Raw genomic sequence first — 26143 nt, 5'->3', positions numbered from 1 at the left:
AAAAAAGAATAAAACAGAAGAACAAGGGAGAGTAACAAAGCAAAGCCATTACTTTTGGGTTGGGAACCAGATGATGAATATTCCAAATGCAACATAATTGTGCCTTTAAACTAGGACAAGGTTTAATTCCCTTAATATGTTTATATCTTTTTTTTTTTTTTTCTCTTGCTACATTTTTCCTGTCCTCCATGACAGTGCTAGGACATAAATTGAAGACATGGGGCGGAGGGGCAGTAATCAAAACCAAACAAAATAACCCTCTTGTTATTTAGTAATTCCTCCTTCTGTGGTATTCTAGGAATTCAGATAACTCGTTAACAGCTATCTTTTATTTACAGTGCCTCAAGCAAGAGGAGTACTTTCTTTTTAAATGTTTATGGTAGAAGAACATCAAGTATAGTTGTCAACGGACTTCTTAACATTACTGGTTGTGCCCTGCCTCCAGAGCATGGATTTGATAGCTCCAATATTGTAATCTAAATTTCCTAGTAAGAATTTTGTTATTTCATTACTTGCTTAGGTAAAACAAAGTCTTGGTACTTTTTAATGGCTTTGACACCTTATTTCTGATAAGACAAATATGCTTTAATTTCTTCGCTTGTCTTAATTTGGTTTTAGCTTGCAAATAATTCCATGACCTAAACATGCATAATTAATACTAAACACCATGAAAATATCCAATAGTATTTGTTACAGTAGTAGGAGTGGGAGCAGGAGGAGTAATAGTGTCAGTGACTAACATTTGTTTCCAAATTCCGCATTTTGTTCTATCTACTCCATATGTATCATCTAATCCTGAGTAAATGCCCATTTTAAAGATGAAATAACAGAAGTTTTAAAACCTTATGTGTCAGGCCTCTGAGCCCAAGCCAAGCCATCGCATCCCCTGTGACTTGTAAGTATATGCCCAGATGGCCTGAAGTAACTGAAGAATCACAAAAGAAGTGCAAATACCCTGCCTCGCCTTAACTGATGACATTTCACCACAAAAGAAATGAAAATGGCGGGTCCTTGCCTTAAGCGATGACATTATCTTGTGAAATTCCTTTTCCTGGCTCATCCTGGCTCAACCCCCCCCCCCCCCACTGAGCACCTTGTGACCCCCAATCCTGCCTGCCAGAGAACAACACCCCTTTGACTGTAACTTTCCTTTACCTACCCAAATCCTATAAAACGGCCCCACCCTTATCTCCCTCTGCTAACTCTCTTTTCGGACTCAGCCCGCCTGCCCCCAGGTGAAATAAACAGCCATGTTGCCCACATAAAGCCTGTTTGGTGGTCTCTTCACACAGACGCGCATGACATTATATAATTTGCCCAATGTCACCTAGCAAGTAAGTGACAAAGTCAGATTGGATGTTAATACTTTTACCCATTAAGATATATAAACTATTTTTTCTTATTAAGTTTATAATTTAGTTAAGATAATTATTTCCTTTATTGAAAAAAGAACAGTCTCTTGAAAACTGTTTTTGAATATTTTATATTTAGTTGTTTATTCATAGGTCCTGGCCCTCATTAGATCATGACTATGACACAAAAATCATCTTTTTTTTTTTTTCTTGCATATGAAAATTTTGTAGTACTACACAAGAGGGGAGTTTAACTCTGCTTTCCTGTCATCCAAAATATCAGCTTCTACTTCTTTTGTCACCTCCTAATGGAGCTGGAACTCAGCAGGGCTTGCTTGATAATGGAGCATTCTACAATGAATGCATCACATGCTGCCTGGCCCCAGAGTGGGCTGCCTTTACGTAGGGCTACTACTGCTGCTTCCAATTCAGAATGCTGTGCTGTTGTTGACTGCTTTGTCAGGTTCATGGAGAAAGACCATACATCATGCATGGGAGTCAGATTTTCCTTGGGAAGTCATTAATTATAGCCAGGAATACTGTAAGTATCTGACTTGAGGTGAGGAGGAATATACTCTATCTAAATCCAATGGGAGGCTGAGCTTACACTCTGAGGTATGGAGAGTTCTGGATCTCTGCCAATAATGGAGTGCACCAGCATAACTAGTGAGAAACAAATAGACCAAGAGTGGCAATAGGAATGAACAGTAATACCAAGATTCAATATTTAATGAGAGGTGGCAATATAACAAATCAATTCTGCTTGAGACTATTTTCCAAAGAGATTACTGAGTGTTCTTTCCATGAAGTGTGGTGTGATGCTTAATTGACCCTCTATGGGTTATCTGATTCAATTAGAGTTTGGGTTTCTATTGAAAAATAGCCCAAAACTCTCACCTTCAATATAAAACACTCTCCACCTTCAGCCAGGTAGTTTCAGGTAATAGATGATAATGGGATAGACAGAAGCAAAGTCTCAAAAAATTCTGGATCAAAGGTTTATGTTCACAACAGAACCTGGTAATACGGGTTCATTTTTGAATGCAGAGTAAGAAGTTGTGGTTGAAGTTTATCAACTAGAGGGTCCATAAAAACATATACATTATAAAAGTAGACTTTCATCCAAGAAACACAAATACATACATCACATCATTTCCTGAACATTAGGAATTCATTTTTGAAAATTCATAGGTTCTGCATGAAAATACTAACTGGGGGCCTATATTAGTTTCATGTGGCTGCTGTAACAAATTACCACAAACCGGGTGGCTTAAAACAACAGAAATTTATTCTCCCACAGTTCTGCAGGCCAGAAATCTGAAATCAGTATCGCTGGACCCAAAACAAGGTGTTAGCATCATTGCACTCTCTGAAGGCTCTACAGGATAATCCATTTATTGTCTTTTCCAGTTTCTGGTTGCTATCAGCATTCCTTGGCTTGTGACCATATAATCCAACCTCTGTCTCCCTGTGCAGAGTGTTCTCCTCTCTATGCATGTCTAATTTACCTCTGCCTCACTTTTATAAAGATACATGTAATTGCCTTTAGGGTCCACTCAGATAATTCAGAATAACCTCCTCATCTCCAGACCATTAACTTAATCATATCTACAAAGACCTTTTTTCCAAATAGTGAAACATTTAAAAGTTACAGAAATTCAGATTTATTATAGTATCTAGAGAATATTATTCAGCCTAACACAGAATGTATTTTCTGTTAAGTTGGAAAAATGATAATGGGCTACATGTTAACCCAAGACTCTCAAGCGATACCATGTAACTGAAACATGGTAAAACACTTTCATGTAAGAAATATACTACTATGTAAATATATAAAATACATACTTAAAATGCTACTTCCTGACCATTACCTGATGAATATGGATATTAAACTAGAGTTTTATTGTTTGTGTTTGTGTGTTTATACTCTACTAGGAGAGTATAAAAACCAGGAATATATTTTGTGGGGCATCCCTAAAATGAGAATGTTGTTTTCCGAGTATTGCCTATAGATGGGTCATAATGACCCATATGATAAATGGATCATGGGAGAGAAACAGTTTCTCCTTAGAGAAAAAGAATGAACAGATGACCAATGTGACAAGATTGTAGGTTTTACATCCGCCAAGATGTATTTGTGAGTCTTTACATCATTAAGAAAAAAATAAATAAATAAATAAATAAAGTCCAACATCGGGAGAGTCAATCCTAAAACGGATCTTCCTTTCACTCAACCCAAATAACACTTCTCAATTGTGTATGTGTGTGTGTGTGTGTGTGTGTGTGTGTGTGTGTGTGTTGTGCTGTGCTTTGATTCGGTTTGTTTTTTACTCTAGGACTCTAACAATTTTAATTTCTGATTCTGGAAGATACATTATCCAAAATACATCTAACATTTTTCAATTTTCTTCGTTTCTACTACTACCACTCTGGTCTAAGCTATCACCTTTTGCCTCAATTGCTCTAATAGTCTTTTAACCAGTCTTCTTTATTCCACTCTTGCTTCTCTACAATTCATTTCCAACACAGTGATCATTTAAACATGTAAGTCAGATTATTTCAGTTTACCAGTTGCAAGCCCTCTAATTTTGGGATCTAATCCAAATTTGTACTGTGATGCTGGTTGATGTGCCTCCAGCTTGCCTCATTTCCTACCACTCCTTCCCACTCTCACTAGCCACATTAGACCTCCTTCTGTTCATCATTAAGCTCATTGGAGATGCTGAGCTTATCTCCACTTTCAGAGCTTGCTGCGTCCTGAGCTGGAAGGTAATTAATTCCCCCAGAAAATACACCACTGTTGGGAATCATGCCAGTCTCAGCTGATCTTGAGACAGCCCGGTCATGCCGGTCCAATCTAAAGCAGACTTTGAACCCCAGTCACTTGTGAATGCTTAACTCTGCTTTATTTTTTTTCATGGGATCATCATCCTAAGAATTGATCTTATTTATTCACTTGCTTATAGTTGGTAAGCACCACAAAAGAGTTACTGCTCTGTTTATAGGGATGAGAATAGTTTCACTTGCAAATTTGCTTTTAAGAAGAGAATTCTTTATGTCCTGGTTTTAAACACCAACTCATCAGTCTGTTTATACTGCTGGACTAAGGCATTTCTTAAGGACAAAACTTAGGCACAAGGCCACACTGCAAGTAGATATGTGATTTCTTTAGAATATCAAATCCTAAGGTGTGTCAATATTGAGAGTCTGCTGAAATTGTACCAGGGATTTAACTGGTACATCAAAAATGGGTTTTAGGATGCCCAAATATTTATCTTTTTTTGGAGTCTGTTGTGTGAGATCTAGGATGTCTCAGGAGGATGTTATGACAATCCTCTTGTGTTTACCCAAGTATGCAGTGTAAATAACAAATGAATCATTTTCTGAGTTGCCATGACATTTAAGGAATGTTGAGAAGTGCTGCACAGACACGACTAAATCCTTGCTGTGCCCTTCATAAATACCTATGCCTTTCCTGGTACAGAAGACATGCTCCAGTGCTCTCCTGACCCTTGCCTCGGTCCATTCGTGTTGCTGAAACAGAATATCATGGACCAGATAGCTTATAAACAACAGAAATACATTTCTCACTTTTCTAAGTCTAAGATCAAAGAGCCAGCAGGTCTGGTGTCTGGTGAGGGTTTGTTTCCTGGTTTATTGTTGGTGCCTTCTTACTTAGTCCTCACATGAAGTCAGCTTGCAAACAAGCTGAGGGATCTTATCACATTTATGAGGGCTCTGTCTTCATGACCCAAATACTTCCCAAAGGCCCCACCTACCAATATCATCTCCTTAGTGGATAGGGTTTTTACATATCAATTTGGAGACGACACATACTTTCAGACCACAGCACTCCTCAAAGTCCTGGACTTTGGGTAAACTAAATAGAAGTTGTCATCATGTTTAGCAAAAATTGCAATAATGGTACAGTGTCTGCTACAATTTATATAGTCTTTGAATATTGTTGTTGACATTAATAGTGAATTTTTATAAATAAAAATAAATAAATTTATTGGTTTGAGGTTGATGAAACCAAACAGAAGAGTCAGTAAACTCCATTTGATAAAGGAAAACATACAGGAAATGTTAAAACAAGCAAAACAAAAATATAAGCAAAAACAAAAACAAAACACAGTTTAAAACAAATTATAAGTGGCATTTATTTTTTCTGTATGTCATGTCAGAAACATATATATTAGTGACACAGATTCTTTTAGGTTGCCCAGGATGTTAAAGGTACCTTATCCTTTTTGTTCTAAGTATCAATCAGGTTGAAACACCATTTCACATCCCAGCTCCCATCAACATGCCTTGGGTTTAGTAAGTAGCTTGAACTTTGTGCCTGATCATATGTGGTGCCTATTTATTGCTTCTCAGCAGACTCTTCATCTCCCTCAAGTCTTTCTACATATGGCTGCTTCTGTCTTTCCTCTCATGTCACCCATATCAGTCCCTCTTCCACCCATCTATTGAGTAGGAGACTTCTACTGAAGATTGAGGAGTAAGGGAAACACAGTTGATGTACAAGAAATAGTGCTGCATCAATGAGCAGCACATAATTTAAATTGGTACATTATACAGCCTTCTTTAATATAAAGGTTAGGTCAGTTCCACAACTGAAAAAATATTCTTTTCACTTCTGGGGGCATCTCTAAATTCACAATATCCCAGAAACCTGTATATTTCTTCATAGAAAATTACAAATTATACATTTCTTTACATTTTCTTTAGTATTATTTTTATTACTTTTTTTTTTCTTTTTGGAGATGGAGTTTCACTCTTGTTGCCCAGGCTGGAATGCGATGGCGCAATCTGGGCTCACCGCAACCTCCGCCTCCCAGGTTCAAGTGATTCTCCTGCCTTAGCCTCCCGAGTAGCTGGGATTACAGGCATGCACCACCATGCCTGGCTAATTTTGTACTTTTAGTAAAGACCAGGCTTCTCCATGTTGGTCAGGCTGGTCTGAAACTCCCGACCTCAGGTGATCTGCCCACCTCGGCCTCCCAAAGTGCTGGGATTCAGGCATGAGCCACCATGCCAGGCCTCCTCTTTACATTTTCATTTTCAGCTAGCTTCTCTAGTCTAGGCACTTACATAAAACTGCTTTTTCACAAATTGAAGACCCATCAAGGTAATCGTCCAATGAATTCTTAAAAATTAAACTCTTTCTGCCCTCTAAGATTTGTAATTATTTAATATATTTGATAGCAGATCTTGTAAAAGCTGTAATGCTACATGAGTCTTCATAATATAAAAAAGGTGGTTTTTTTTTTCATTATCCAAAATCAGTAGGAAAAAGGATTAGGTCTGAAATTAGTAACCAGATCCTAGTTAACATTTAAAACCTAGAGGCCCTGTTTATACATTGGCAGAAAACAAGGCCAACAAACAGAGCCCAGTGGGACTGCTCTGGAATAGTTTCTTCTTTCCCATTGAGATGAGACACAGGAAAACTCTATAGCAACTGGAATCAAGAACCAAATTGGGCGGTAAGATAAATACACTTTGGCTCAGCCAACAGTTGAATTGATAAATGTCCGCTTCAAGCCAAGCTGTTTTTAAAGAGCATATATTCCTTATAAAACTATCTGGGTGGCGGGAGGCGGAGTTTGCAGTGAGTGGAGATCTTGCCACTGCTCTCCAGCCTGGGTGACAGAACAAAGCTCCGTCTTAAAAAAAAAAAAAAAAAAAAAATAGTGGTACAGAGAGGTGAACCCTAGCCTAAAGGAGGTTGGCCTGGAATACTTAAGAATACAAACATCAGGCCGGGCGCGGTGGCTCAAACCTGTAATCCCAGCACTTTGGGAGGACGAGACGGGCGGATCACGAGGTCAGGAGATCGAGACCATCTTGGCTAACACGGTGAAACCCCGTCTCTACTAAAAAAATACAAAAAACTAGCCGGGCGAGGTGGCGGGCGCCTGTAGTCCCAGCTACTCGGGAGGCTGAGGCAGGAGAATGGCGTAAATCCTGGAGGCGGAGCTTGCAGTGAGCTGAGATCCGGCCACTGCACTCCAGCCTGGGCAACAGAGCAGGACTCCATCTCAAAAAAAAAAAAAAAAAAAAAATACAAATATCAAATGAGTATGGCCTTTAAAAAATATGGGAATTTATAGGGTGGTTTTCCAAGTGGAGGAAATCACATCCTTAATGCCTTTCCTTTTCCGTTCTTGAGTTTCTCAATGGTAGAGATACTCAATCCTCCATGCCTTATATTTCACACGTTAGTCTATTGACCTCAACTGGGAAAATATTAGAGAGGTTAGACACAAGTTTAACATTGGGTACACGACTTATACATCAGTAAATAGACCAATTTTGTGGTTCTCTGACTTAAATTTCACTTAGTATATTTCAAAAATAAATATTAATTCACTATAGCTACTAAGTTTTGTAATTTGGGCAAGTGAAAAGTTAAAAAACAAAAAGCAAAATGACCTCTACTATAATCATTTCACAAAAGAAAGAGTGTTTTAACACCAGAAAGAGTAAAAAAGCTTCTTAGACAAATAATGAAAAAGTCTTTAAAGAAAATAAATGTAGCTTTGTCAAAACTTTTAAATATTATGTTCTAGTTTTCATTTGGCCCAGACCCAAGGCGAATTATTCACAGACTGACTCCAAAGTGCAAGCAAGTGATTGGGTATATTGGAATAGCTCTTTTTGTTTTTTCTTTCTGTCACCACTTTTCTCACTATAATTACCTGGAAGAAACTTGCATCTTCAAGCACATAGGTTCACATAACTTCTGAGTCTCCTTCTGGTTTTCATTTGTTTATAACTTTAAACCACTACTGACTTTAAAGTGTTCAGCATAAAACCCAATTTGTGCTTTTATTCATTTACAACAGATGGGGTCAGAGTGAAAAGAGGGGCAGCTTATAGCTTCCCTTTTTTGTAGCCCCCTTTATTAAAATCACTTGCATCATTTTTATAAGGTTCACACTTTTCTCTAAGATGTAATGTTTATAAAGGATACTTTATTTAGAAGTGTTTAGTAAGTAGTAAACCTGGACCCTGAAAGTCTCTATAAAAAAGTTACGGCCAAACTGACCTTCATCTAAATCACAATACAGAAACCTAATAATTTTTCAAACATGCAGAAGCCTTAAGCAGAACGAAATTCCAATAACACATGCTACAACTGATGACAATGAATGCAGCCAATTGCTTACCAAGAGCTATTGCTTACCAGGGTGAGAAACAAGATGAAAAAAGACTTATTACTCTTTTTGACTGAAAAGACATTGTCAGTCAGTCTGCCAACAGACTAGTACTTAAAATTCATTTTAGACTTACAACTACGGGGATATTAGTAACCATTACTGATAACACACACACACTCACACACACCCACACCCACCCTTTATATGTCTCTAATTCTAATTTTAATTTGAAAGGGATATGCAAGAAACAGGCCATGAAAGTGAAGGGCAAGACATGATAGGCATAAAACAAATTAATGAGTAATTTTAACAAAGAAAAATGTATTGAAAGAAGGAAATTGCTAGAAAGGGAAGCATACCTCCATCTTCCAGAATATGTCATTTCTTTCTTAGCATGTATGTCACTGGACCATGTAAAATTCCTGTCAACTATCCTCATGCTTTGCAGTTTAGCTTACAATATACAGGATAGACTATGGTAATAAATTGTGTTGGTCTGATAAGGTAATATGTGAGCTGGATCACTGAGTATGTCTTTATAGTAACAAGTATATAAAAAATACTTTTAAAAATCACTTAGCAATGATGAAGTTTTTTTCACCATTTATATAAAAATGCAAAATGTATTTTCTATTTTATACAGAAAAGGACAAGCAGATATAAAATTCCATGCACATCACCAGTTATGCCCCATAGAAAATATTATTTGCATGACTAGCCGATCTCGCCTCACTGCAACCTCTGCTTCCCGGACTCAAGCAATTCTCCTGCCTCAGCCTCCCGGGTAGCTGGGATTACAGGCGTACGCCAACACACCCAGCTAATTTTTGCATTTTTAGTACAGACGGTGTTTCACTATGTTGACCGGACTTGTTTCGAACTCCTGACCTCAGGTGATCCACCTGTCTTGGCCTCCCAAAGTGCTGGGATTACAGGTGTGAGCCACCATGCCCGGTCGTTATCTCTATATTTTCTAAATTTAAAATTGCTTTCCAGCTTTAAACATACCGATATACATATGCATATATTAACCTAGTCAATACATGTTGCCTATATCCTAACATTTTGCTATTTACACATAATATCCTGCTTATGTTGTCTCTTTCTTAGATAAACGATCACATATTATACCCACTTTTCTTGAACTTGCTTTCTATATCTAACAATATATATTAGAGAAAACTTCTTAGTAGTTTGTTGAGGTATTCCATTTGTCATTTTAATATTATCAGGATTTCTATTGTGTTACTATACCGTGTTTATTCAACCAACTGCAGTATCATACTTATATACATTTGTTTTTTTCCCAGTTTTTACAATTCAGATATTGCAGCATAAATGGCATTGTACATATTGTTCTCTTTTTCATATTTTTGTCAGTATATCTTTGGGATATGTTCTTCAAAGTGGGATTGCTGGGTCACAAGACAAAGGCATAAATGTTGCTAGACTTTATTAAATTTCCCTTCATAGTGGTTTTGAACATTTTGCATTTTCGTCATCAATGTATGAGACTGTTTTGTTCATCCTTACCCAAAGAGGACATTGTCAATCTTCTGGATTTTAGCCAATTCAATATGTGAGAAATTGGATCGCAGAGTATTTTAATTTGCAGTTTTCATATTATGAACAAAGCAGAACATTTTTTCATATTTTAAAAGCATTTATATTTTCATTCTTTTTCAGCTATCTGTATATTTTGCCTATTTTCTATAGTGTTAAGGCTTTTCTTTATTTTTAGAAGATATTAATATGTTTCACATACTAACTTTTTTTGTTGTGTGCATTACATATTTCCAGTTTCTCATTTGCCATTTACACTGAATTTTTTTGCATTTACAAATTTTTATATGAACAAATTTATCAATATTGTCTACTATTTTGTCTATAAATTGTCATAGTTTGAACAATTTTCTCAACAGTGAAATTAACCTTTGTTTTTACCTAGCACTGGTATATAGTTTTTTTCATTTTAGATTTTTAATCCATTTAAAATTTATTCTGGCGTAATAGGTAAGACTGGAACAAAATTTGTTTATTTTTTCTTACATGGCTATTTCATCACAAGATCTTGATTATTAAAAACTAGTATATTTTACTCACTGACTTGAAGCCTCACCTTTGTCTTATACCAAATTTATATTCACAATTTGGGCTATATCTGGAATATCTATTGTAAGGTACCAGTTTTAGTCATATGAACTTGTTGAAATTAATGAAGCAGCTGTCCAGAAGAATGTCCTGCCTATTGGGTTTGTCTGTTTAATTCCTTTTGAGGTATTTTACTTTATTTTTCATTTTGCTAGAAGTTAAATTTAAAAGCTTTATAAAATCAAACGAAGCATTTTTGACTAGAACAAAAACTGATGAAATTATATCCTTCATAGTACATCATAGCAGAATTTATGCAATATCAGTTTGACCCACCATTAATTATACTATAATTTGTCACTAAACAAGTTAACACTGATGATCCCTCTGTCATATATTTTTCCTTGAAATTTGTAGAAATAAAATTTAGAATACATCAAAATTTAATTAGTTAATTTTAATTAAACTTAATTTATTTATAATTTTAAAATAAAATTTATCAATGATTTAATATAGATTGCTATATTTTTAAAATATAGTATATTTTATAAAATATTTTATAAAAATAGTACTCAAACTATAAGATAAAACATTGAAAATATGTTATGGCAGCTAGAATTATAGTTGCCTAATTTTTAAAAAGTTATCTCTAGTTTTCTGTTTTCCTCTACTTTTATTTTTATAATTCTATTAATACTTAATATCATTACTAAGGTAAGGGTCTAAACTTGCCTTAATAGTGATATCAGTATTAATACTTATTATATCAAATCATATCAAACCATCATATAATCAGTAGACATTTTAGTGACAAATGAATGATTTAAACAATTTTTTTTTTACTTGACAAATGAATGATTTAAACAATTTTTCTTTTTACTTGTTCCCTTATTCTAGGCAGACAAAGCAAATTGCAAAAAAAAAAAAAAAAAATCACATTCAACAAAAATATGTGAACAAGTTTTTAAATTGATAATTGTAAACTATGAGTTTCAAAAATATTTTTGTATTCAGTTTTGCTAGAATAACAGTATATATAGTACTTGTTTTGATAAATAATTTTTAAACATTTTTTTTCACCTTTTAATGAGAGCATGGATATTTCCCCTCTAATTATTTTACGCATGCATGGGTAAATATGACTTGTTTCTAAAATCATCCAAGATGCAGCCTTAATTGTTTTCCCTTTTTTATTTTCAGAAATGTCAGTAGCTACTAACATTTTTCATATTTCAAATAAATAGATGGAAATACAAGGAATTCTAACATAGTTGTATCACTTAATTATCTAAATCCATTTTGTATTGTATGTGGAAACTATATTGTGATCATTTACCAGACATTACTTTTAATGATTTATTAACTGACAACCATATTTGACCATCTTTCAATTTTGTTGAAAGCAAATATTGGAAAGCACTTGAATTGTAAAAGCATTTGTTACCCAATCAGCAAAGTCATGCACATTTTCAATTTTGGGGAAGTCTAAAAATTGACATGACCAAGATCTGTCAAATGTCTTAGTTTTCATACACATGTTAGAAGTTAAAGGATGCTTCTTAGGCAACAGTAAATTTAATTGTTTTTTGTTTAGTAGTACAAAGTAGGTGAGAATGAATGATGGCAGAGAGTTGGTCAGAAAGTGTGGGAACTGACAGAACATCTTTACAGCAAGTGTCTTCTCAGGCAAATAGATTTTAGCAAATAGTATCTATGAAAGTGAGAATATGATCTGGAAAGTGACTGCCTAAAAAGTGTCCATGTCAGCTTCTCCCTTGGTAAGTATGTATTCCTGGGTACATATGTCTCTCAGTTTGAAGAACACTGTCCATAGGTTCCCACAAAATCATGTAGAGTGCCTTTCAAAAAGAAAGAAATGTTGATAGAGGAGATGCTGATAAGTTTCAATAAAATAATTCAGGAACCAGCACTTCAAATTTATTTAGATTATCATGGGTTTTAAAAAATATATATTCTGGGAGCCTGTGTTGTCTCTTTCCTTAGAAGACTCTAAAAATAGTCAACTGGAATCTGTTTCTCCTTTGCATTAATCAGCTTGCGTTAATCAGCTCAATTAGAACCTCTGCCTATTCGCAAGGACAGAGGACTTTCTGTATCTTGAGTTCTTGCCTTAGTGTACTGAAAAAAATCGGATCACACATGAGCTTGGAGAATGAGTGCAAAGTTCTGTTGAGTGGAAGTAGCTCTCAGTAGCTCTCATTGAGTTGAATGGGGAGGACAGCAGGGAATGGAGTGGGAAGTTGGAATTGAGCAGCCCAGCGGCCAGACTCTCCTTCTGCCTTGACGTCTGCGTCATTCCTCTGTGGATGGCCTTCCAGGATCTGACGATGGGTTCTGCCAGGGTGTTCCTCTAGACATCTAGCCGCTTGTGTCTGTTCCCACGAGGATCTCGGGGTTTTATAGGCATGGGGGCGTGGTAGGCCAGGGTGGTCTTGGAAAAGCAACATTTGGGCATGAAAACAAGAGTGCTTGTCCTTACCTAGGTCGGTGGGCACAGACTCGAGGGTGGAGCTTTGGCCAGGGAACCACCCTTCTCGATGCAGCACTTCTCTGCCCATTGCAGTATCATGTGATATATACTTATACACAGTTAGACATTATATTTAATATACTATTTAACATATAGTGCCTAAGGAAAGTCCATAAACAATTCCACCTATTATTTGGTATGGTTTTTGGCAAGAGGAATTGTAGCCTTCTCTGTAAACAATTACTATTATTACCAACTTATAGTACTTAAAAGGTAATCAGGAAAGCATTGGTAGTGAAATGACATACATATGTTAAAGTACTTAAAATGTTGTATAGGATGAGATACGGTAAATTGGACAGAGATGACAAAATGAATGGAAAATGGCATGGAGGCTAAGTATGATAATAATGTGTCTTATTCAATTATAGGATTTAATGATATTTTGATTTAAGGTTAGATACAATCCAAATCTCTCAAATTTTAGATTATTAGCAAATGTAAACTATTTTTTATTTTTCCCTCAAAAACTGAATTAAGTTACTTATAGTGTATTAAATGGGGCCATTTGTACATTCAATAGCTCTATTTAATCAGAAACATTCAAACTGTTTCCTTGAAAAAAATATATGGGTGTAAATAATAGTGGAAAATGAGCTTGGCAAGGTATCTTTGGAGCATGCCAAACCCCAGACATCTTAGAAATACCTAAAGATGTTATAATGAGCAAAACATACTACCAGTTCACTGAACCTTGGCGAAATGTGTCAGGAAAGCAGACAAAATACCAAATATGTTATCACGCTTTCACTGAACCAAAGCCATCCTTTTGCATTTGAATTTTACTAAAGACTTATCCCATTTTTAGTTCAGCTCTGAGATGAATTAGTGTGATTAAACCAATGGCAGATTCCAATAAAACTTTTCATCAGTTGCTTATATTAATCTCTGAAATGGAATTGGGCACGTATGCTTTGAAGACTTTCACAAAAGGATACAACAGCATTTAATGAATTGCCTAAACTATATATTGAGGAAGGAATTTCCTACCAGTGGTACATGGAAATTTTTGCATTAGAAAAATGTTAGTAAAAACACACACCATATGCTTCTGTTGCAGGAAGTTTCAGAGCCTTATTATGTCGCATAATAGACAGAGAGCAGTACAAATTCTTACTTTTACATTGTACACTGTCTATTCTTCATGTCAAATGTGTACAAAATGAGTTCCTCTTCTACTGATCCAAGACTATTTTCTTCTTCCTTTTATTACCTGAAGTCTACTCCTATGTTATCATTCTTTTAGATGAATTGAAATTGAACACATATTTTATGCACTACATCAAGTGCAGCATAGCTTATTTATATATGAATTATTTTGCTTCTAATAAGAGAACAATCCACAATCCATCCTATATTATATATTATATAAAGTGGGTTAACAAAGAGGAGATTCTAGAATGTATAAAAACTACTGGGTCAATGTTCTGTTTTTAGTTTGCTGCTTCCATTTGGATGCCTCTAAACTGAGCTAAGAGAAACTCTTTGATTTCATTCTGAGGAATTACTAAAAGATTTCTGACATTCAGGTGAGAGGGCAGAAGGAACCAAGAGGCATGTAAAGCCAGCAGTATGCAGCTCATTCTGATTTAGAAATATCCAAAGGCCCAGCCACAAATGGAAAAACCACTGGAATGCCAAGAGTGCAAATGTTTTAAGAAGACAAGAATTCTAATTAGCCTGGATGGGAAACTCAGCATGACGTTCGATAGCTGGTTTGATGTTTAGAGTCATTACACTGAACTGTGTCAGTAGGATTATACAATACTATTGTGATAATACAAATGTTAAATAAACCACCTACCTCAGAAATTTCTAAACAGAACTTTACAGTTTGTGGAGCAAATAAAAAAAAAAATCGTAGTATTTTTCTTTGTTAGATTTCCTAATGAATTTAGCAGTCTTTACACTTAGCAGGAAATCTGGACTGATCATTTGAGGCCTGTTTTCTTTATACGTTTTGGAGTACGGGTTTGCTTTTGGACACCTAATAAATCATGATCTAACATCTAAGAGAGACTTATTGCTATACTGTGAAATCAAGGGAAGAGAAAAAAAAAAAAACAATGTAATTACTTGTACTATCTTGCTATATTCTTTGACCTACAGGACAGTAATGAACCAAAAAGCAAAATTCTCTAGCAATGATATGTTAGTGCCCCAGTCTTACTATGTGGAGTTAGTAATGGTTTTGTGTTTGAAAATGTTAAGCCTTACCTTGTTTGTAGTTCACCAAGGAATACAACCATATGTGATGCTTTTTCTATTTCAGGCAATGCCCCCACTGCTGGATAGATTGCTGTTGACAGTTTTTGACCAGAGGGAGCCATTAGATTTTGCTGGCTAGCAAACAATTACAGCTTTGATATGAGCTACAAGGTAAAGATTAAAAGGAATACCAATGCCCAAAAATATGCTAGGCCTGTGTGGTCTCTAGTCCCTTCTTGTGCAAATGAAAAATTGTTTAGATGTAAAAACTAACAAAAGAAAACCAAAAATAGCCAAACTTTTTAGGATTCTAACAAAGGTCATCTGAATGGTGAAAGATCCCTTTAAGAAGAGTAAAGACTTCATACCATTATAAAGAATTCAAAAGTTCCATTTAAAGATAACACATATCTTTCAATTGATGCTATTAGTAAGGGAGGTTTAAAAATAATTTTCATATTTGGAAATGTGCTGTTTTTATTTCTAGCAGTGTAGTCTTATGGGAGCAGTTATATCTTATGTATTATGGTGCAATAGTGCATTTAAACTGACTAGGCATATGGGTCAATGAATGCTGTCAAACAATAAGATAAAAAGATTGTTCGTATGATTTGGGCATTGCTGAGAATAAGCTAAATCCATAGTTTGTTAGTTTGAAAACATTGCTTGGAATAGAAAAAGAGACAGGAACTATGGCAAATTTAGTATTTCATAGATCCTGATATTATAAGAAAAATCAACTTAAACATTTTTATAGGCAAGCATATCTTCCTTTGGCAGAAAAGAACCTTACATAGATTCTGAAGGGAATCTTACAGAGAAAAGATAAAAATACTAACTTTTTTTGTGTGTGGAGTGTTCTGTGCTCTGAGATTTTCAAAAACTGGAAGGAAATAGTAACCTATGAGTTCAATTTTAAGAAAGTAAAAGCTTCTGATGTCCTAAGACAAATGCAACCTTACAATCTTTTACTGTGGTAAAGTGAGGTATATTACTCTTTATAAAAAGCCTATGGATTTGATAATTTGTCAAACTACTAATATATAACTTAATTTTTGTTTTGTTTTTAACTGCATGATTATTAGAATCATTTTTCCTCTGGGTATTTTCATCAGTATCTGTAAGTATAAAGTAGAAACTGATGTATTAAACGTAACATATTTAGGTTGACTATAGTATGAAAACTGACATGGTTTGGATGTGTGTACCCTCAAAATCTCACGTCGAAATGTGACCTCCAGTGTTGGAGGTGGACCTGGTGGAAGGTGTTTGGATCATGAAAGTGGACTTCTCATGAATGACTTTGCCATCCTTGTGGTAACAAGTGAGTTATCACTCTATCAGTTCATGCAAGAGCTAGTTGTTTAAGAGTCTGGCACCTCTTTCCCTGTTCTCTTGCTCTCTTTCTCTCTCTCTCACCATGTGGCAGGTCTGCTCCCCTTAAACCTTCTACCATGAGGAGAAGTTTCCTGAGGGCTCACCCGAAGCTGAGCAAATGCTGGTGTCATGTTAGTACAGCCTGTAGAATAATGAGCCAAATCTCTGGCGTTTATAAATTACCCAGACTCAGGTATGCATTATAACAATGTAACACATATTAACACAATAGTTAAAAAAGCATAGTTTTATTATGTTATGTTGTTTTCAAATATAGGCATCTTGTATAAATACAAACCTGCCTTACGTAACAAATCCATTTACTAAATATTTTCCCTTGCATTGTCTCTTACAAGATTTCTGAAACAACTTTAGTCTATTTTAATGTGTTTGCTACCCTCGTCAGTTAAGACCAATAATCTGGCTGTTGGAAATGAAAATATGATTATCGTACAACTGCCATGATGACAACAAAAAATATAGTCTTTTTTGGATTCCCTGGATCCAAAATTACTATTAAATAGCCTGCATAAGTGAGAGAGATGACTTACTTTACAATAATATGGAACCAAATAAGAATCACTTCCTATTCCATGTCTGAAAAATTGCCTTAATGGACACTCTTCCTCCAAATTTTGGGTTTATGAAAGGTCTGGCTGTCTGGCGTGTAGAACTACAAGTAGACAACTGCATTCTCATTTGGCTTATTTTCCAAAGTATACCATTTTTTCCACTTTGCTTCTATTTCTATATCCGTTAATGGAGGATAACAATACTTAGCACAAGAGTTGTTACAAGGCTCTTAAATTGCTTTGCGCACTGACATATGGTAAGTGCTCAAAACCTTAGCTAATTTTATAACTGTAATTGTTTTTACCTACTTTTAGGGTACAGAGTCTTTATCATATCATTAAAAGAACAAATGAGTGATTTAAAAATCAATGAATCTTCTGTGGACAGCTTATGAAAAATATGTTGATTTAAAAATATCTTAAATGATATTTATCTTCTTGGACATCACCTAATTGCAAGTCTTTCTCTTTTCTCTAAAAATAAACACACACACAAAAACAAAAAACAAAGCAAAACAAAAAAAAAAAAAACAAAAAAATTTCAAATCTCGGCTGGCCGTGGTGGCTCACTCCTATAATCCCAGCACTTTGGGAGGCCGAGGCTGGTGGATCACCTGAGGTCAGGAGTTCGAGACCAGCTTTGCCAACATGGTAAAACTCCAACTCTACTAAAAACACAAAAATTAGTCAGGCATGGTGGTGCATGCCTGTAGTCTTAGCTACTCGGGAGGCTAAGGCAGGAGAATTGCTTGAACCCAGGAGGCAGAAGTTGCAGTGAGCTGAGATCAAGCCCCTGCATATTGCAACAGGGCTGCAGAACAAGACTCTGTCTCAAAAAAAAAAAAAAAAAATCATTAATATTCTTCAAAAGAATCAATAGAAGCTTACAGTAGCTAATAGCCTATTCAATCTCTAATAGAATATGCACATTTTAAAAATTCTGATAAATGAATTTACATTTGAAAGAATCAAAATTAATTGAAACAACATAAAAAACACTCAAATTTTATAAATGAATGATTTTGAAATAAGTGAACATTTTTATGTTAAAAAATGCTGAAAGAGAATGTAAGCTATACATTACATTGTCCTGCTAGATATGTTTTGATCATTTATTGGTTTTGTGTCTGTTTGGGGTGTTTACACATATCTCTCTATGTTGGTGACTTGACTTCCTTTATTCTTCTACCCTTTACTTGAATCTTTACTTTTTCAGTTTTCTTTGTCTCTCTACATTTGCCTAAGTGACAAGGCTTATTGTCACCCTTCAAAACCCTCCTCTCCACTTTCTGTATGCAGTCTGACACAAAGATATGGCAGTGCTGGGAAGGAAAGAGCATAGTCACTTTAAATGATATGGAAGGTGGGAAGAGAAGTGCTGGATAGAGAAAGGCGGGTCCTTGGCTAGGGTTCCACCCCCACGGACTTCAGCGAGGACAGGTATTTCCTGCCCAAATGTTGCATTTTCCAAGACCCTGCCACTCCCTCATCCTGGGTATATAAAAACCCGAGACCCTAGCATGCACAGAGGTGGCCAGATGTTGAGAGAAGCACATCAGTGGAAGAAGATGCAAGCGGCTGGTTGTGGAGAGGGGCACACCAGGAGAGGAGCACACCAGGGGAGGAGCACACCAACAGATGCCAGAACTCAGGCAGGCCATTCACCAGTGGAATGACACAGAGTTCGGCTGGGGTGGTCGGAGAAGAGTCAGGCCAAGCCTGACTCCAGGGAAATAGCATCTCCCTTCTGGCTCCCGGATCTCCTGAGAGCTACTTCTACAACAAAACGTTGCACTCAATCTCTAAGCCAACATGTGATCCGATTCTGCCAGTACACTAAGAGAAGAAAGCCCTGTATATAGGAATCCCTCTGTCCTTGTGATAAGGAAGGGAGTCTAATTGAGCTGGTTAACACAAGCCGCCTATAGATGGCAACTAAGAGAGCACCCTGTTACACACCCACTGGGGCTTCAGGAGTTGTAAACATTCACCCCTAGACACTGCTGTGACTTCGGAGTCCCACAGTTTGCCGTCTGTATACTCCCCTAAAGGTTTAAGCATCAGGGCACTGAAGAAGCATGCCACACACCCCCATCGTATGCCCTGCGAGGGGGACAAGGGAACCTTTCCCATTTCAATGATTCCACTTCAAACAATATCTTAGATTGGGCCACGTTCTTCTGCCTACACTACCATCGTTTCTTTCCTGAAGAACAACAACCACCTTCAATTTAGTGTCTCCTAGAGTTTTCCTTTAGTCTTCCCATAATCTAATGCAATCTTAAAATGTAAACTTGTTTTCTGCATTTCCCTTCTTAAAATCATTTGACTGGTTTCTTATTGTGTGTGAATAAAATGCATATTCCTTACTGTGGTGACCTTCTCTCAGGTCCATATCATCTTTCACTGTACTCAAGCCAAAGCGGCTTTTTTTTTTTCTATTTCTAGAAATGTTCAAACTCTTTCTTTTCTCAGAACTTTAATATCTGTCCTTTCTTTGCCTCAAATGCTCTTTTCCCAATTGTGCCTCAGGAAATATCTACCTAAATAAAAAGTATGAATTTTAAAAGTTAAGGTGTTAGAGAGAACTGTCCTAATCGAACAATGCAAGTTATGTTCTTTCTGTTACTCTGCTTTACAGACTCACTGTTATTTTGCCTGGTAGACTCAATGCACTTATTTTTTTTAGGACCTATTTACTGTTTTTTTTTTTTTTCTATTTGTTTGGCTATGAAATTGATCAAACAGAAAAGTAAAGGCTGTTAAGAAGTACACAATAGTGTTCCTACCACTGAGATTTAATCTTACATACACTGCCCAATTTTCTTAAATACGTTGCAATAAAAAGTTGCCAACATCAGCATTTCTAGAGGGCATGTTTATTTTCACCCTTTATGGCAATGTATGGAGCTGTTATACTCTCCTAATCCTTGTTAACACTAGCAACACTCACGAGTAGTAAATGAAGTCTCCTAGTTTTAAATTGTTTACTGATTGCTGTTTTCTTAGGGGACTTTCTCCCTGTCTACTGCTTAAATATCCTTACTCTTCTTTTGTGACTTGCCTTCATAATATTTATCTATTTTATTCTTGAGTTGTACCACCCTCTCACACCACCATTATCAGCTTATGGGAGATTTTTAGATGTACAGCATCTTATCATTTGTTTATAATATATGTTGCAAATATTTGCTCCTAGTGTGTGTGTGTGTTTAATTCAATTTACTTTTTTGTTTTACAGTGTCTTTAGTTACACAGGGATAATTCATTGTAGTGTAATACAATTATCATTTTTTAAATTATGACATTTAAACATTACAAAGAAGGACTGGGTCACACTTGGGGGTAGAAAGGAATGAAAAATTGCTTTTAGGACTTCTAAATCTGAAGTTCAAATATGAAGATGCAGGACTATGGGTAATGTGAGGCTGCAACACAGGAAGGACCCATGGGATTGAGAGGAAGGAGAAGCTCAAGGAGGAAGAAAAGAGGCACAAACTGAGAGAGTGTAGCAACCTGTGGAGTTCTAAAGCTGCGACTTTATTAGCGTTTCAGTAGTTTAGGGAAGGAGTATGAAAAGAGTATAGTGTGGGTATTGAGATCTAGGAGATAGTGCTAGAAGAATTAAGTGATGATTTTTCAGGGTTAACCCAGAACTGGAGACAAGTTTGAGGAAAATGTTTTTAATATGAGCTCAAGGCCCCCAAATGAGTGAAGAGAACAAGGAAAATGGGCAGAGAAAAGTGTGCATGCAATATGAGTCGCAATAGATCATTCTGTGCTTGCTGTTTTCTCAAGACTGGATGATCAATGTCATGCACCCAGTTAATTTCTGTTGAGTATGACCTACATATGAATGAAGTCCTTGTCGTGCCTCAGTTATTTTGCATACCATAGATCAGACATGCTTTCACTATAATTCCCCATTCATGGCACAGTTCCACTCATTTGTGAGAAAACCCCTCAGTTTCCAAGTTCTCCCTAGGGAGGAAGCTGGACTATGCATTAAACATTCCACCTTTTTCAGCTATTTGTTGAGGAACTAGCTTTCTGGTATCACCGTCTAGGAGCACTGACAGAACGCAACATACACTAAACATCTCAGGGCTACTGTGAACAAAGGCAGTGGTTTGACCTAGTATGTGGGCACTCACCACAAATCATCTCACTAACTCTGCATACAGTAAGTGGATAAAGAAGAGCCTCAGCTCACAGCTTTTCACTGGAAAGAAAATGGTTGGACCACAAATCCAAGGTTCCAAATTTTTCAGGAGCTGCTCAAGGGTCTGACTTCTGTCTTGCTTTTCTCAGAGTGCTGACAGAACCAATCACAGTCTAGAAGCCTGATGGTCACTGAAAATAAATATTATTTTTTAAAATTTCATTTTTGTTTAATTTGAGTATTTTATTGTTAAAAATTCCATTTATATTGAAATACAGATAAAAATCAATGCATACAGTTACAAAATACAGACAGAAAATTTCCCTTCCAACATCTCTAGCCTCTTACTCATGGGTTCTATTTCTTAATAGCAACTACTTTTTACTGTTTTGTTTTTAGTCCTTCTGGCTGTTTCTTTCATAAATTTAAATTATATGTTCACTCCTGTATTTTTGAATAATCTGTGCTAAATAACATCTAGTAGTTTTTATTTAAAAATTAAAAATTATTTTACTTTTAACATTATGTCATCTCTGAAACTTCTCTTCATTGTTGAAAATATTTTTATTTTTACCTTTTTATAGATTATGTTTACTTTTTAAATGACACATAATTGTACCTATTTATGGGGTTTAAACAAGCACAAAAGCAACCTCCAACTCTCTCCCCTGCCTCGTGAAGAGTGAGTGAAAAAACTTTGTCTTCTGTCTTCTCCCTGGGGAGGTAAAGAGTTGGACAATGAACCCAATGATCTAACTCTCTGGTTTCTATATGAGAGAATGGCTTCTGTCTTTGATATCTTGGAGCAGTGTCAGGATCTGCTGTACTATAGACACTTGAGGGTGGTTGGGAACTAAGATAGCAGTATGGACTACCACAAAGGTTTGGGAGATCCACAGATAATCTGGCCAAACTGATTGACGAAGGTCTTTTACTGCACAAAGCAAATATGTGAAGACTGAGTGAAGTGATTTTTTTCTAATGTGTAGATCATATCAATGTACAAAGCAAAGGAAATGAAAAAACAAGAAAACACAATCCAAATAAAGCAACAAGATGAAACTCCAGAAACCAATCCTAATAAAACAGATAAATATAAATTAACTGACAGAAAACATGCAGTCATCATTATAAAATGTTTAATGAGTTTAAGTGAACAATATAAGAAAAATAGAAGAAGTTCAACAAGCAGATAGAAAATTTTTAGAAGAACAAAACTGAAATCTTGAAGCTGAAGAATATAATAACTGAAATAAAAATGTAATAGAGAAGTTTCAGCAGCAGACTAGAGCAATCAGGAGAAATAATCAACAAACTAAAACACAGGTCATTTGAAATTATACAGTGAGAGTTGCAAAAAGAAAAGAAATGAAAAATAGTGAAAAAAGCTTAAGGGGCTTAGGGGAAAACATTAAGCAGATCAATATAAGCATTATGGACATTTCAGAAAGACAAGAGAGAGAGAGAGAAAGAACCATAAAGTTTACTGAAGGCATAGTGGCTGAAAACTTCCAAAATCTGGGGAAGAAACTGGAAATCCAAATGCAGAAAGCCCAAAGGATTCTAAATAAGATGCACCAGAAAAGAAACAGAAAGAAGAAACACACCAAGACACATTAAAATCAAATTGTCAAATTCAAAGAAAATTCCAAAATCAGACAAAAAGGAAACTTTCACATACAAATAATCTCTATAAGACTAACAGCAGCTTTTTACTTTTCAGGCCAGTAGTTAGAAGTATGATATATTCAAAATGCTGAAAGGAACAAAAAAAAAAAAAAAAAAAAAAAACCTGACAACCAAGAATATTATACTCATTAAAACTAGCTTTCAAAATTGAAGGGAACAAAGATTTTCCCAGGTAAATAAAATCTGAATAATTTTATTACCACTATATCTGCCTTACGAGGAGTACTAAAGGGATTTTTTTCAAGTTGAAATGAAAGGATGCTAAACCATAACATGATAGTATAAGAAACCATAAAACTAATTGGTAAGGGTAAATATATAGACATATATAAAATGCTGTAATAGCAGTGGATAAATAACTTTTTATTCTAGTATAAAAACTAAAAACAAAACCTATTAAAAATGACTAAGTAAAAATATGTTAATAGATACACAATATAAATAGGTTGAAATTATGACAAAAATAATATGAAGTGTGGGAAAGGGAGAAATAAATATGTAGAGTTTTTGTATGCAGTTCAAGTTAAGCTGTTATCAGCTTAAAATAACTTATATAATGATAAGAAATTTTATTTAAGTCTCATTATAACCACAAAGAAAAAAATATATTTATCTAAATCACACAGCAACACAGAAGAGAAAGTAAATAAAGCATATAAAAAAATCTACTAAAGACAAAGGAACACCACACAAGTGGAAGAGTGACAGAACAAAAAACAAAACCTCATAGAAAGCAATTAACAAGATGGCAAGAGGAAATTTTTTCTAATCAATAATTACTTTAAATGTAAATGGATTAAAGTACTCAAGCAAGAAGCACTGAGGGGTTGAATTAATCAGAAATAAATACGATCAATCCATATGCTATCTACAAGAAATTCACTTTATGTTTAATGATACACAGTGACTGAAAGCAAAGAAACAGAAAAAAAAAATACTCCATGCAAATGATTGCCAAAAGATAGCAGAAGTGGCTAGACTTAGATCAGGCAAAACACACTTTAAATACAAGACCTTCACGAGAGATAAAGAAGCACATTATATAAGGATACAAGAATAAAATTGTCTGAAAGGTATACATATATATATATAATTGTGATGTTGCATATGTGTGTGTGTACCCAACATCAGAACATATAAATATATACAACAATCATTGACAGACCTGAAGGAAGAAATTGACTGCAATATAATAATAGGAGACCAGAAACAGCCAACATGAACAAAAGTACAGATTGATAGATCTACCAAACATATATAGAGCACTCCACCCAATAATAGCATATATATTGAGTAGAATATACATTCTTCTCAAGTGTACATAAAGCATTTCTCAGGGTAGATCACATTTTAGGTCACAAAAGAATCTTAACAAATCGAAGAAGATTGAAATCCTACCAATTATGTTTTCCAATCACAATGGAAGAAAACTAGAAATCAACAGCAGTAGGACAATTGGAAAACACACAAACATGTGAAAACTAAACACAATTTGAACAACCAATGAGTCAAATAAGTAATCAAAATGGAAAATGGGAAATATCTTGAGGTAAATGAAAATGAGAACACAACATACAAAACTTACGGGATGCAACAAAGGCTGTGTGTACTAAGGAAAGTTTATAGTGATAAAACACTAACATTCAAAAAGAAGAAAAATCACAAATAATCAAATTAAATTTAAACCTCAAAAGATTGGGGAAAAAAACAGCCTACCAAATTTAGCATAAAAAGTAAATAATAAAGATTAGAACAAAATATATAAAATAAAGAATAGAAAAATGATGGGAAAAAATCAACAAAACTGAGTTTTTTTTTTAATGAAGTATTTATCTTTTCAAAGCTAAACAAAACCTTTAGCTAGACTAAGGAAAAGAGAGACGATTTGAATAAATAATCAGAAATAAAAAAGGAGACATTGCAACTGATGCCATGAGAATAAAAAGGATAATGAGAGACTATTACCATTGTATGCTTTCTGAATAACCTAGAAAAAAATGAATCAAACCCTAGAAAGATATAGCTTACCAAGATTAAGTCAAGAAGAAACAGATAACTGATGAAATACCACTAGATTTAAAGAAAAATTAATGCTGGGTCTTCCCAAACTCTTCCAAAATATTGAAGAGGAAGGAACACTCCCAAATTCATTTTATGAGGCTAGTGTTACCCTGATAACACAGCAAGACAATGACACAACAAGAAAAGAAAACTGTAGGTCAGTATCTCTGATGGATATAGAATTTAAAATCCGTAACAAAATACTAGCAAACTGCATCCAACAGCACATTACAATGTTCATACACCATGACAACGTAGGTGTTATATCTAGGATTCAAAGATGACTCAACATAAAAACATCAATATAATATACCACGTTAAAAGAATGAAGAATATAAATTACATGATCATTTTAATAGATGCACAGAAAGCATTTGAAAAATTCAACACACTTTCACAATAAAATCTCAGCAAATTAGGAACAGAAAGAAATTACTTTAATATAACAAATAATATACATGAAAAGTCCTTGGCTAACATCACATTCTATGGTGAAAAACTGAAAACCTTCCCTCTAAATTGAGTGAGGCAAATATGCCTATTCTTATCACTTCTGCCATAATAATAAATGTCCTAGCAAGAGCAATTAGACAAGAGAAGGAAATAAAAGTCATCAGAGAAAAAAGAAGTAAAATTGTCCCTGTTTGTGGATGACCTGATCTCACATATTGAAAATCCCAAAGACTCCACCAAAAACCAAAAATGAAAAAATCTTTTAGAATGAACAAATAAAGCAATAAAATTGAAGGATACAAAATCAAGATACAAAAATAAGTTTTTTATAGTAAGTTTTTGTGTTTTTGTGCATTAGCAATGAAATATCTGAAAAGGAGATTACCAAAACAATCCCATCTAAAAAAAGCATTTAAAAATACTTAGGAATAACCTTAACTAAGGAGGTGAACAATCCTGTG

At 35.1% G+C, this 26143-nt stretch overlaps 1 long non-coding RNA gene across 1 annotated transcript in view; it reads left to right on the top strand.

Annotated features, from left to right (window-relative positions):
• The first annotated feature begins 357 nt into the window (after positions 1 to 357).
• The window catches only part of LOC111552379, a 49438-nt gene continuing 23652 nt past the window's right edge, over positions 358 to 26143 (top strand). The window contains exons 1-2 of the long non-coding RNA XR_002734623.2: positions 358 to 488; positions 15433 to 15539. This is a non-coding gene — a long non-coding RNA (uncharacterized LOC111552379). The remainder of the gene's footprint in view (positions 489 to 15432; positions 15540 to 26143) is intronic.

This window comes from Piliocolobus tephrosceles, chromosome 8 (assembly GCF_002776525.5).
Source record: "Piliocolobus tephrosceles isolate RC106 chromosome 8, ASM277652v3, whole genome shotgun sequence".
Taxonomy (NCBI): Eukaryota; Metazoa; Chordata; class Mammalia; order Primates; family Cercopithecidae; genus Piliocolobus; species Piliocolobus tephrosceles.
Note: the sequence above shows the minus strand (reverse complement) of the source record. Positions and strands in the feature narration are given on the sequence as shown.